Source organism: Microtus oregoni, unplaced genomic scaffold, assembly GCF_018167655.1.
Source record: "Microtus oregoni isolate MIOR12 unplaced genomic scaffold, Mior012 000053F_ref0000044, whole genome shotgun sequence".
NCBI classification, from domain to species: Eukaryota; Metazoa; Chordata; class Mammalia; order Rodentia; family Cricetidae; genus Microtus; species Microtus oregoni.
The window spans coordinates 6705370-6718619 of NW_024543829.1; positions in this window are offsets into that span (position 1 = coordinate 6705370).

Here is a 13250-nt window from a genome sequence, read left to right on the forward strand (position 1 = left end):
CAGGATGTGCCCCCTGTTTTCTAGGCATCAAACCGGTAGGCAAATCAGCCCAAGGGCCTCTCTAAACCACCTTACCTGCAAGGGAGCTACTTCCCACTATTAATCTCCACTCTACCCCTCCTCAGTTCCTGACAATTGTTATCTCTTCCTTTTAAAGTGAAATGTCTTTCTCTCTGTAAAACGAAAGCCGAACAGGGAGGGACTGTTTGTGGAGCGATAGGGGCCAGTAGGAAAGGAGATGAATTGGGCAAAATACAGTGGTACAAGCATGCCATAATAAAACCCATCATTTTATACACAAAAATTAATATAATTTTTTAAAAAAAATTAAGAATGAAATGTTCAAATGTTTCCTGGGCCAAGTTACAGTTTCATGTTTTTTCTCTCACAAACGGCAAGTTATATTCATTACTTAGGAATTCATTGCTTATGCTTGACAGGGGAAGACATTGAAGCCCAGAGGCAACTCTTGCCCAAAACAATACCCAGTTTAAGCTAGAATCTGCGGGACAAGAAATTACCCAAATTTAAATATCACCTATTATTTCCTGAAATCAATAGCTGCACTGGGATTAAGGGATCAGGAAATTTATGAGCCGTTTTCAGTGCAGCTGATTATGAATTTTGAAATATCGTTTGCGCTAGATCTTGTGTTCTCTTGAAAGTGACTGTTTCATCCCTGTCCACCCAGAAAGAGGTACGAAAAGACTTCTGGGATCATGCATTGTCGAGGGCTGTGCTCCACTGAGCGATCACAGTGGGCTGAATTTGCCACTGTCAGACATTAGTGAAGTCAGCTAGCAGCAACGTCAGACAGATAAGCTTTTCCACACCAGCCTACCAGTGTATGTCTGTGAGGGCCAAGGCACGCTCCTGAATTGGACCCTTGCATCTCCAGTCACAATCCAGTTTTATCTTTAACTTTCTTTCCCCTGAAGCTGCCAACAAAACTGACCTAGCCTGTTCTGTCGTGAGTGAAATAGGATGAGGACCGATGTGTACATGGCTGGCATCCTGCTTCTGCTTTTCACCAGTCACTTTTGGGGTGATGGGATCTTGGCATTTTTATGGCACTGTGTGCATATTATGGTTAGTGACTAAAGAGGGCAGCCCTCCACTTTAAAATCCTTTCAGTTGCTACATAAATGTATAGTTCCGATGACACTGCACTCAAGACTTGCAGAGCCAAGTGACCACAACTTAATGGTCACTAGCATAGGTCAATTAAGAAAATGTACGCATTGGTTCACAAAGCTCGGAGGCACGGAGATGGGAGAGCTTCCCTCCTGCCTGACTATGTCAGAGAAAGCACAATTCTTTTGCACCAAACATTGTTTTTGTGTGCTGGTGTTAGTATTCCTTAGCTTTTTTCCATGCTGCATTTCCATCCATGCACATGAAACAGCATTGGAAATCTTAGTTTCTTTGTCAAAACACATCAAACCTTTCACTCTCCTGAGCAGACCAATCTTACGAAAGAACCCTGCTTGGCTGTCTGGGCTCACCCAAATGACTCTGTCCTCCTAGAGAGAGACAGATTCTCAAAAGGAGCATCCCTAAAATCCGAAGGGATGGATGATACTTACAAGATAGCAACAGTTTCCACTGCCTTCCCCGAGTCTTGCTTCCCTGCAGTCAGAACAAGACAGAAGTTCTGCCGGAACATCCATTGGTCTGGGTTAGTCAAAAGGAGCAAAAGAATAATAATACTTTGAAGAATTTTTTTTTCTATCTTTTTTCAAGTGTGGACTCTTTGATTTTGTCTGCCTCAGGGGGACAGTTAGTCCCCTCTTTGCTGCCTTTTCATCTTGATTTCAGGGCCTGGGTTGCTTCCAAAGTAGAGCCACTCATTAAAGCCATCTAACGAGCCTTGTAGACAGCTGGGGCCTCCAGTCCACAGTCTTCCTAGCATTATTTTCCTTTCTTTTGTGGTTCAGTATACTTGGTTACATTGCAGACTATGTTGTAAGAAAAAAATAGATTCTTTCTCTTTGCCCTCCATCCAGATGTTCATACAACAGCTATCCTGTTTCTTTTAGAAACATTATTAGAACTATTAGTTATTATTAATATTTTTGAGACCGTCTTATGTATCCTGGGCTGGCCTTGAACTCAACAGTGTAGCCTCGGTTGATAAATGCAAGGATTCCAGGCCTTGTTTATAGTCTTCATTCATGCTGAGCAAGACTTCTGCAAACCAAACTACTCTTCCATGCCTACACTTATTTAAGTTATTAGCTATTTTGATTATTTTCTTGAAGTTCCATAAAATTATTAACTTCTACAGAACTCATATTTATACCCTTTAATCTTTCCTTTATAAATAAATGAATGAGGCATGGTGGTGTGCACATTTAATCCCAGCACTCAGAAGGCAGAGGCAAGCAGATCTCTGGGAATTCAAGGCCAGCCTGGTCTACAGAGTGAGTTCCAGAACAGCAAGGGCTGTCACACAGAGGAACCCTGTCTCAAAACAAACAAACAAATAAACAAAACAGTAGTTAATTAATACAATGGAAGGCTTAGTTATGCTAAAATCTTCAACTATACACGCTGATAACTACCTAAAACTCCTGAACTGAAGAGGCTGACAGAACGGTTAAAGGTTTGGTATCTGAGTAACCTACATAGCAAAATCCACTATTAAAATCAAAAACAAAATCACTAAATCTAGAATATCTTCTTAAATTTCATATAAGGTCCTCTGTGAACTCTCTTGGCTTCTGTCACACCGCGTCCCCTCTCCCGCTCAGAGGGTCACTCCTGTCCAGTCCATTGCTTTGATCGCTTCTCTGCAGCCCTTCGCTCTTCCCTTCCTCTAAGCTCTCTTTTATTTAGCTTATAGGCACATTTGCTTTTTCCTTCTCTGCTGACCTCAAGCTATTGGAGAAGTGACACCAGGACAAATGTCTGCATCTATGTTGATCTTCTGTGCTCGATAGATGCCTACTGAGGCAGTTGTGCACTGTTAGAAGAAGGTGTTGCTGGGTAACCACTCCCTCACTTGGTTTCTGAGAGTGGAGGGAAGGTCTAGAGACACAATGGCACACAATACAGACTTTGCCTGCTTTGCTCGTTGTCTAGGATAGCCTGTGCCACGCTGTCAAACACCTCTTCTGCCTCCAGATATTGTCACAGCTCCCTAAGCTTATTCTACTCCAGCTGCGTAAGGCAAGCCCATTCAGGACCCATAGACATTGGGTTTCTCTCTGCTGCGTGTGTTTCACAGTAAATTTGCCTTCAGAAAATCAGAACTAACAGGGAAAGTGAAAATATTTTTAAATTAGTCCTTTAAGAGAAAAGGAAAATACCAGGACAGCTTCATTAAAGATCTATTAAAAGTTCATCTTCTTGATCGTTATTTCTCTGCTGTGAGAAGACAGAATAGGAAGCTTTGGATGAGCTGATTCAGAGCCACTTTTGCCCCAGTTCTTCCTGCACTTATAACTACACATAAGTGTCATAACAGATCAATTCACGATAAGCACTGAAGATAAAAATGCCCCCCCTACATGTTAAGGCTAAAAGTGCCCCAGGTAAAAGCCATGGGACATTAAGGAGGCTCATGGTATGTGACTCAAAGATGCTTGAAGCCTAAAAGACTTGGCTCTGACATTCCTTTCCTCGGGGAAGAAGGGTGTGCATAATTATGTACTTCAAATATCAGGCTGCTCTTTTTGTGTGTCTAACACAAACATGACTTAGGCATTGAGCAAGCAGCAATGCCTTGACAGAGCTACAGCTCTTTCTCCTTTTCTTCCTGTAGTATCCAGGGCCAGAGTGACAAATCTGAAATTATCAAGCACCATCGAGAGTTTCATAATGGAATAGTTTTCCACAACACTTTCAAATATAGTTGACTCAAAGTTAAGGTTCTGATAGCATGAGCTGTAGCATGTCATTTGGTAGGTGTCCTCTCTTGGCATTCTGGTTATGTTAATTCACAGAATAAGCCAATGAAACAGTAGGTTAATAACCCTATTTTTGGCTGTATGTATAGAAATCTACCCTGGTTTAGATGGAAAGAGAGTTGATTTCTCTGATGCAACATAATATGAAATACAGCCTCAAAAAGACAGGAGTTTCCTATGAGCATCAGGAGCAAAAGGATGAATCCAACCATTTCCAGTTAGCATCTCTCCTTTCCGGCTTAATTTTTCAACCTTGTATACCAGCTTCCTCCACAGCCTCCAAGGCCCTAGGATCATCCAATAATGAAGTACTAGATCAGTTCTATTAGCTTTAGCTTGACTATCTCACAGGAGTTGATTACTTGCTTCCGAACAGTATAATGTACAGTAAACAAAATGTGGCAAACCTTAGTGGAGCCTATGGGCAGACAGGATCTTAACCCTATAACGTGGGTTACACCCCCAGTGATGTCACATGAATGCTGCTCAAGACATCCTGTTAGCATGTGAGTGCAAAGGGCATTTTATTTGGGTAGAATTTTTTTTTTCCAAATGTGACAACTCCAGTTTATTGAAGGAGAAAAAAAATTCAGACAATTTTAAGTTAAGCAAAAGTACCTGATCAGCACTGTTCAAAGCCCATAGTCATAAAAAAGCAGGGGGGTGAAGACTAAGAAATTGCCTTTCCTTCAAGGTGGCCAAAGAGTCACAAAGGGTACATACAGTGGGTGTTTCATTTTCGAACCTAAATCAGAAAGAAACAAATCATCACCAAAACAAAATGGTAGAATCGTTAGTTTACCAATATTAATGATACCAATAGTTTAGTTAATAGCACCGTGCTACTTTAATTCCTTAATTTTGTTAAACGGGAGATATCAAAGCACAAAATGAGCAAAGGATCAACAGGGGCTCACTTGCTAATATTACAGGATTTATTATAAATATAGAATTATTTATTTTTAATTTAAAATACATTTTAACTATATATCTTTATATTTAACTATGTAAAATATATTTAAACTATGGAAGGTGGATTCCAAGGCAAAAGCCATACTCCAAGTAGTTGGAAGTAGATTACTATCCAAGACTTCTTGCCTGGGGGCAGTGGGTAGTCATTCATCAGAACTGGACCCTGAGAGTCACACTTGACTTTCAGCCATTCACAGAGAAGGAAAACAGACAAAAAGAAAACAGATAACTGTGAGCCCAAGGAGACTGGCTAACAAGCAACCCGGAAGAAGAAGCAGAGAGCAAAGGACCAACTACTGCGGTTTATTAACTTCAAGATAAAAGAGTTCACATGTTAATATTCTTGAAGTTTATGAACTCATATGTATCTATGTTCCTGGGGATTTTTCCCATGCTGTTTCAAACTTGATGGAATATGACAATTTATTAATAAGAATAGAAAATGATGAGACCCAGGAGTTCAACTTAGGTATTAACCTCTCTGATGCCAAGGAAGGAAGGCAACAACTTGACTGCTGTTCTTTCTAGGATCCCTTCGATATTAACTACACTGCTATGATAACCAAACGCATTGACACCATCCAAACTACAAAGTCGGGACGAGAACAAAAACTGCAACAACTGTGACCAAAGAGTTTGCCATCTCACTTAAACCATCAATCCATGAATTACAAATAGAGGCATGAGAAAAAAGTATTTTCTGTAAAGTTATCAGATCTCATATTAACCTTCACATTTGAATGTATAACTTTAAAATAACCTTGCTTAACCATGTACCTCATTCCTTTAACACAGTACTTTTGAAACCAGATAGAATGGCATTTATGTTCACCCCTTTGAGTTACAATCACATGTTTTGGGGTACAGAGCTTAAGAAAGTAAGGCAGAGCTTCTATCAATTCTACCTTGTGATTTAAAAACATTTCATGTGCATCTGTTTCTAAGCAACAGCTTTATGATGCTGTATTTTTTTTAAAAAAATAGAACTTATTTTCTGTTTTTCTGGATCCTTTGTTCAACATGGAACAAAAAGACATTTTATAGAGTTATTACACGTGTGGCCACACTTTTTTAAAAAAACAAATATATCTAGCAGATTTAATCTGATTTGGACAGGCAAAAATAACCCAAGGGATGGTGTTTAATCTGAGCCTACAGACACAAGACCCTTAATGATTGCTTGTGTTCCAGGCAGCACAAATCCAGACAGACACTGATCCGACTCAGTCTATGTACAGACTACTATAGTGGTATATTATTTGTGTTTTAATAAATATAGCTTGCCTGAAGATCAGAGTGCAAAGCAGCCACACTAGTCAGTTTTACAGGCCAGGCAGTGGTGGCAGACACATTTAATCCCAGCAGCCACACTAGTTAGTCATAGAGGCTGGGCAGTGGTGGTGCCTCTAATCCCAGCCCTTCAGAGGAATATATGATGGGAGGAGACAGGCCTCAGACACAGTCTCAGACTGAGGATTTGTCCAGGCAAGATTGCCCATTTCGGTCTGAGGTAGAGGTAAGAGCTAGTGTCTGACTGCTTTGCTCTTCTGATCTTCAACTTGAACCCCAATATCTGTCTCTGGGTTTTTATTATTCATAGTACAGACTACTTTTTGGGAGGTTAGAAGAAGCCAAGCTATGGAAAAATACCACCCTTTCAACATCGGTATAGCTGGAGTCTCAGGTTTGATTTGAGAATTTAAATTGGAACTGAATATCGAAAGAGAAACACAGTGAGCTTGAGACTTCTTGGTACAGTACATACAGGTTTATCCACCCCATGTCTTCTCATCCTCTAGTTATAGCTGAGATAATGTACCAGCAATACCACAATGCCAGTTATAAGAGATCCTCTGACAGTTTCCACAAAGCCCGTAAGTGGTAAAGATCCTTTGTTGGCCATTTGGTGAGGTTGTTCTACAGGTTGTCCTTGGAGGCACAGGATGGCGTGTTCCACTAACATTTTTGGCTGCTTATGTGAGCTTTAACCATGTGGATAATTTCTTCTCCATGAGATAATATGGGCTGCTTTTCTTCTATCTGATTCTATACCGTGGCTCATGCCTTAGATGCCAAAAGTAGTTTCAAGTTGTTTGGGCCTCCTTAATGACCCAATGACCTGAGAAGACTGAGAGTAGATAAAGTTCAACAATGGCCTTTAAAGAAGATCCCTGCACTATAACCTACATTGACTCATCAACACACACATGGGTAACGGAAATGAAATGTTCTGTAACAGTGATCTAGATCTCTGATGAGTTCCGACTCCCTTGGTGAAGACTTGGAATAGGTAAACTCAGCAACTGGTATTAGCTCCCAGCTCATGAATGTTGTATCAAAGCAGGGCAGAACATTTAACAAAAAGCAACTCCCTCTAACAAAAACAAGCCCACCAATCATCTAGATGACAACCTCCCCAGCAACATAGCAAAATAAATAAATAAATAAATAAACAAACAATAAATATCACATCCGCAGGGCAATCACAAGGATAGTTACCACCAAATACTTGGGAGCAACAAGGTAATGATCACAATCTCACCCTGTACAGAGCTCACACATTCATTTGCCACCCAAGCCCTGAAGATCTAGAACAAAGTCAGGATTCTCAAAGGCTGAACTGGGAAATTCCTTTGTTCGTTTATACAGATGACCTCGTGACTAGATAACTCAGTGGAGCCCCTGATACTCCACATGAAGCTCTTCGTAGACCTGTCTTTCACTGTATCACAAACAGGGGCCCCGGCAGTGTATGACTGACTCCTGCTTTATTGTCAGGGCAGCATCAACTTCATCTCTTCATCTCAGGACAAGACCAGTTCATTCCAGGCAGCGTAATGTAGATTCCAGAGCAACTTGGCTGTGTCACCAACCCTGGTTCTCAATCTGGACAACAACAATGATTAAATTGTGCAAATAGGACCTTGGGATGAAAAGCTATATACTTATTGTCCTGGTAAGAAGTTACAAGCTGGGGATAGATAGAAAAGAAAATGTCGGTGTGCTTTTCTAATCATTTATCTGATACTATTCCTTTCATCTTCTATGCCGTGTAAGAGCCAATCATGCCACCAGTATTCTCAGCACAAAGCTGGCACCGAAAATAAACAAGTGCTGTGCGAATGTTTTCTTAAGCCCCTGGTAGACAGTGTGAGGTTTTAAGGGTATCTTCTCCAGGTAGGGATGACGCTATTACTCCAGAGCATTATAATTCAGGACAGTTTTGAGTTCCCGTAAAACAAGATTGGGTTTGAAATCACTTGGAAGAAGTGTGGGCTGGAATAGGTAATGAGCATTATACATTTCCTCAATTCTCCATCACTGGTGTTTGAAATGACTTACACTTATGAAAAAGGGGACAGGGTTGTTACTTCGAGACATGCTGGGAAGATACCGGAGCAATTATAATGCATTACTGTGTGTTTGTTGTTTGCCTTTACCATTTACTATAATGCAAACAATTAATGAAACGTCTAAACAAAGCAAGTCTAATAAGACAAGAGGTCAAGAAAATAAAAGAAAGGAGTATACAAAACCAAAACAACTGTAAGACTTCATTTCATAACTGACTTTGTTAAAAGGAGGTATTAATAGGAAAAAGATGTAATGGTTTGTCTTTTTAAAATTAAGTGAAGAAATTTTCTTTTTCATAATAATTAAATCACCCCTCTCTCTCTCTCTCTCTCTCTCTCTCTCTCTCTCTCTTTGCTCTCTCTCTCTCCCTCTACATGTGTGTGTGAGATATTGAGGTGGGCCCTAAAACCTTATGACCATTGAAATATATGCTCAGCCCTAATTTGTATTTTTAAATAAAACATCCAAAGAAAGATACCAGATTGAGTAGAAATTCTTTCATAAAATTATTGTTTTTATGCAACAGGAAAAATCCATACAGGAAACCATAAGTGATCCATGTGCATGCTACATTTGGGTGGTTAGTGCAAGGCAGGTACATTTTCTTCACTTACTGCAGATTAGCTATTGATTCCTAGGCACTGCCATAAAGATACTCCATTTTAAGCTGATCTCTCTATCTCTTCTTGGCATTTTTAGTACTTAGACATCTCTGAATTCACTGGTACCCACAGCAAGAAGGAGTTATCTTTGACCAGGTCTGAGCGTAGGCCACGGCCACAATCAGATCCAGACTTCTTCGGCTGAGCTTCAGGATAATCTTCCATTTTCTAATTCTAGTTTTCTTTCAAAGAAGGTTTTACACATATTTTATTCTTTTAGATAGATTTAGAAGACATGAAGAGTTAATAAGCAAGGATGGCCCAAGTAGTGCTTGCTGGATGTATTGGTAATACTATGTTTATTAATTTTGTTGTTCACAGAATTCATGATTCTTCCCCACCTCCTGCATCAGTTCTGCCTTCATCTCCACCACTCACCTCACCAGCCTCAAAACTGTGGCTTCACTTCACATTCTCGGTGGGATGCTCCTCTTTTTAGCTACATCTTTCACAAAACAGAAATATTTATCTTCGCACATTTTTTTTCAAATATCGATTTTGTTCTTTATGACGTATAGACAGCCAAGGAATTTTTGGCACTTAAACTTTCAACTAGGTGCTGGAGTTGAAAGCAAGTTGCCACCCAGCTGGGGAGGTAAGTCATCCTTATGGATAGATACTCAGCCAGACGGGGAAATGTGCAAATGTCAAGGATGAGTTGGTGGAGCTGATTTTATTGTCAGCCCTTCCCAAGGTCTTTAAATGGTTTCCTCATCTCTTGACTTCCTTTTCTTCTATTTATGCTCTCTCCCTTCCTATGTCCTAAGTCAGTATCCTTCGCTCTTTCCTGCAAGCAGAAGACAGATTTGTTCCTTCCCACACACTTTGCTCAGTCAATATGTTAGAAGATTTTTCTTGTTTTTCTCAGAAAGCAAATTAGACATTTGAAATGTCAGGTAGACAGATGTGCTAGAAAGTTCTTGTCAGGTAGAAGAGAAGGGATGATTCAATTTCTATACCTACAGAAAACTTAACAGGATCCAGATTCACTGTATTTTGGAGACTATAAACTTCACAAGTTAGAGTTTTGAAGTATTTCAGAGAAATATTTTGTCTTTTAATGGTTTCTCACGATATGCCACCCTGTTTAAGAGCCAGTGAAGTAATGTCACAGCGCAATTTCCTTAGTTCCCTCTTTTCGTGGCCAAAGTTGCCAGTTTTTGAAAGTGTGAGTGATTGTTTCTTCTTTGGAAAATGTCTGTTGAGGTTTCTCCATGCCTAGATTGGAAGATGCTGTACAGCCTTGTTGAGTGTGCCTGGTTAACAGGTGACTCCTATTCCATCCCTGAGAAAGAAAAAAGGAGACTACGCAAAACAAGGCAAGGATGTTAAGTTTTCTTGTTTTCAGAAATCAGCTTGACAGTAAAGTCTTCCAGGGTTCAAGATTGTGCTCCTTGAAGGAGCAGAGGGGGTGATGTAAAAGCTACCACAGAGAGAAGAAGCCAAGGGAGGTGATTAGTAAGAATATCAGCAGCCCACAGTTCATAGCCCAGTTTCATTTCATTTTGAATCCATTTAGTTCTTTTCCTAGGAAGAAAACAAATCTCTGAAACTTCATCCCCTTTGAAATAAGACAGAAATGTTATTTACAATTTAAAAAGACAAAGACACCTTAGAGGTTGTGCAGTTAGTCATTTTTAGCTAAGCCCATTTGTTTGTTTGTTTGTTTGTTTTACTAATTTTAGTAATGAAAGAAATGCCCATAAGTTCCAATGATACAGCGTATACTGTATTGAAAATCAATAATGGCTAATAAAAATTTTAAAATATAGAACAATATTTTAGAAAGAGAAAAACCAAAATTTGAACCAGGTATCATGCCACATATCTGCAGTCAAGTGTTTAGGAAAGTTAAAGAAGGAAAATCACGATTTTGAGGTCATTCTGGACTACTTAGTGGAAACCCTAATTTCAAATATAGCAAGGAAATGACACCACCAACAAAAAGTGGTGTGCATTTTTTTCAGTGCAATTTCCAATAGCTAAATTATGGAACCAAACTAGATGACCAACCAGAGGCATGAAAAAAAAGTGTGCTTTTCTTCTGGTTTTTTTTTTAATCCCTTTTTATATCTCACCCAGGCTGTCCTGGAACAGGCTCACCTTAAGTCCATAAACTGCCTTTACTTTCCAGCTGCTAGAATTAAAGGCATGTACCTCCACACCTGGTTCACATGGACCCTTTGCAGCCATGAAGAAGAGTGGTATTGAAGTGTTGAGGAAAAAGGGATGCACTGAAGACTACCATAGAAAAAAATTAAACTAGTTTCAGAAAGATAAATGCTGTATGTGTTTTCTCTCATTTGTGGTTCCTAGGTTATTTATTAGAGAAACAGAAAATCAAATATATATGGCATGAAAGCAGAAGCAACGCTGTCTAGAAAATGAAGAGGCAATGGAGTCATTAGAGGGGAGCAAAGAAAAGTAGACATGTTATCTATATATAGTACAAAACTGTATAAAACTGAGAAAAATTAAATGGAAATAAAAAACTTGATGGCCTGCCTAGTGGGGTAAAATCTGATGCAAATCATGAGAAAAGAAGTTTTATTTCTAGCATAGAAATAATAAGTCCTCAAACTCATGTTGAAGTCATTTTTTTCTGTTTTTTTCTTCATGGTGTATTAGTGTTTTGTTGTACAAAAATACAAAAATTGTTTCAGGCAAAGAAAAATTAATACAGGTTGAAAGACAACCACAAGGAACTATGAAGATAAATGCTATAAAATAATTCCACACTAGCTGATAATTGAGTATAATAAAGTGTTATTTATTTAGGGGTAGACTCACAGATCACAGTCCTCTGCATGAACAGGGAACAGCAACCAAATCCAGAAGGAGGGAGAGAGAGAGAGAGAGAGAGAGAGAGAGAGAGACCTGCTTTACATCGGCATTTATGATATAAGAGGCCACACCCAAGTGCTCTGGCACCTTAATGGTTACTGGCTGAAGAAGTTCCCACATCACCTCCACCTTTTGTTTAAATAAAAGCATTCTAAGTCTAATACAAACATATATACAATAAAAACAAATATCAAGTATAAAAATTAAAATTACAACCAGACTAAACAATATCAAGCAAGAAACATATGCTAGATGTTTTAATAATTATCCTATTATAAGGAGTCTAAGTCTTGCATTAGAAATGGCTTGGTCAAGTCAGGAGAGGAAAGCACCTACAACTATTTAGTCTTCAACCCCATCGAAGACCTGAGAAGGAAAATAATATTACTTGAGTAGAGATGAAGTACAATCAAGCAACTTCCAAAATGTGTAATAAATGACAGTGACAACTGGCTACCTGGGCAATCACCTAAAGTCTCATTTTGTAACATTGGAACAACCAACTCTGGCTAAGGCCTAGATACCTTTAAAGTATGTATATTGGTTTAGCTTAGCAGCCTGTACAATGAAATGTCTCTCTGTACTTAGCTTATTTAAAGTCAAAAAATTCAAAGAAAACACAATAATATACATAATCCGGACTTTCTGTGTATTTTCCATCTTTACATGGCTTATTTTTCTTTACTCCTTTAATCTATGACTGTCTATACTCTGTCTCTTTAAAGACTTTTTTTTATTCTTTAAAACTATTTATTTGTATAACTATACTCTTTTCTCTCTCTCAAGCCAACGTACATTTTTTAAACACACTGTGACCTGTTCAGAGGTTTATTTTTGTCTGAATCTGTCTATTTTGCATATTTGTAATTATTTTCTGAGCAGGAGCACTTTAAAATAGTAAACAGTGAGGTATGCAGCAGCTCTGGCTGCTGGCTCCACCTCTCTCCTGCCAGCTCTAGGACCGCTGGGTGGGGACTGTCCTCACTACCTCAACTCTGGTAGGCAGTTAACCCATGCTGCCACCAATAACTTACAGCACGCTGCCCTCAAACCCCATTCAAATGCTGTGCCTCCTGAGAGAGCCAGAGTGGTTCCTGCAACTAGAATGAACCAGGAAGCCTTCTTAAAGGAGCCACGTAGCTTTTGCTGCTACCGCTGAGTCAGGAAGCCTTCTCTTAGAGGAGCCGTCCCTCTATTGACTGCCGGCAAACAGAGCCTATCTGAAAAACAAAAAAGCAGCTACCAAGAAGCTGCACTTGGCTCCTGTTTTTGTGTGTCTAGAAGCCCTCTTTTTAAGCTTTCTTAGGCTTTATATGGATGTACATTGTGGAATGTTTGGGCACCAGAAGAAGATGTACGCTATAAAATATCCCACAGTTGCTCAGAATTGAGTATAATAAAGGGCTATTTATTTAGGGGTAGACTCACAGATCACAGTCCTCTGTACGAATGGGGAACAGCAACCAAATCCAGAAGCAGGAGGACAAAGTGAGTATGCACTTTATGT